The following is a 1,795-nucleotide window of genomic DNA, read 5'->3' on the forward strand; positions in this document are numbered from 1 at the left end:
TGGCACTAGGTGCCACCAAATCCGTCCCTAAAGCACAAGCTTGTTGCTAGAAAGCAATCGAGAATGTAGGAATCACCCCCACGAAAACGAGCCCAAAAAACGGTCGTCGGGACATGGTCGGCCGGCGGCGGCCGCCGCCACAACCACCGCCGGCGGCGGTGGAGGCGATACCCCCCCGCCGGTGGCATGGGGGGCGTGGCACACGCCCTTTCCATGGGCGCCAGGGGCATGCCCATGTGAGGCGGGCGGCATGGTCAGCCCTCCTGGCTGACCATGTTGGGGCTTGCATGCCCCCCCTAAAGAGCATTTAGAGCCAAATCCCAACCGGCAGGAGGAAACATCAAATGTCCGAGGAAACATAAAGGCCTTTTTTATCGAAATACTTTGAATTTGAACGAGATTTTTTGCAGGCATGCTTAGAAAAATCATATCTTGAAGTAGGAGCAAGCCTCACAATTTTTCGACATCGGGATTTTTTTATTTAATTTTTTTGATTAAATAAATCCGAAAAATCAAAAAAAATCGAAAATAGGCAAAAATCGATGGGTGATGCTTGGAACACATCCAAGATGTATTGGAATGAATTTAGGAAACCAATTTGGGTGGTTTCAATTGTCCAAAAGCACGAGACAAGTGTTCGCCCCCGTTCATGCACGTCGGGTGGCAACATTGGGGGGCCATGTTGTGAGTGTTGTATTGCAATCTTTTGAGGCAACAAGGAAGATTACTTTTGTAGAGTTTGTGTGATCTACGGTGTTCTTCGTCGGACCTTTGTGTGCTTGACATGGTAGGCAAAGCACCACGGGTGTGTCGCGGCGTGCCTTGGGGCAAGCCATGGGCCAAACCATGGGGAGCCATGGGGCTTGCCACGGGGCTGTCAAGGCAAGCCATGGGGCTGCCATGGCAAGCCATGGGGCGTGCCGGCGGGGGGGTCAAGGCATGCCATGGGGCAAGCCACGGGGGTGTCAAGGCAAGCCACGGGGCATGCCGATTAGAGCATAAAGGCAAACCATCATTTTATGAGCATGGCCGGTACCGTGCTAACCTCATTTGTGCATGCCATGGGGTACGTCAGGAAGCGCCATGGATGAGGCATGTTACGTGGGCACCACGTGCTAACCTCGCGTACTGCCATGGGGCATCACCATGGGCTGCCAAGGGGCAAGCCATGGGGCTGTCAAGGCATCGCCCGTGGGCACCGTGCTAACCTCGCTGTGCATGCCACGGGGCTGTCAAGGCAGGCCATGGGGCGTGCCATGGGGCTGTCAAGGCAAGCCATGGGGCATGCCCGCGGGCCTGTCAAGGCATGCCATGGGGCTGTCAAGTCAGGCTGTCAAGTCAGGCCATGGGGCTTGCCATGGGGCTGTGAAGGCAAGCCATGGGGCGTGCACGCGGGGCTGTCGAGGCAAGCCATGGGGCTTGCCACGGGGCTGCCAGGGCATGCCATGGGGCTGTCAAGGCAAGCCATGGGGCGTGCGAGCGGGGCTGTCAAGGCAAGCCGTGGGGCATGCCGCGGGGCTGTCAAGGCAAGCCATGGGGCTTGCCACGGGGCTGCCAAGGCATGCCATGGGGCTGTCAAGGCAAGCCAAGGGGCGTGCGAGCGGGGCTGTCAAGGCAAGCCGTGGGGCATGCCACGGGGCTGTCAAGGCAAGCCATGGGGCTTGCCACGGGGCTGCCTGGGCATGCCATGGGGCGTGCCATGGGGCGTGCCATGGGGCTGTCAAGCCAAACCATGGGGCGTGCCATGGGGCTGCCAAGGCAACCAATGGGGCGTGCAAGCGGGGCAAGCCATGGG

This window comes from Juglans regia, unplaced genomic scaffold (genome assembly GCF_001411555.2).
Source record: "Juglans regia cultivar Chandler unplaced genomic scaffold, Walnut 2.0 Scaffold_534, whole genome shotgun sequence".
NCBI classification, from domain to species: domain Eukaryota; kingdom Viridiplantae; phylum Streptophyta; class Magnoliopsida; order Fagales; family Juglandaceae; genus Juglans; species Juglans regia.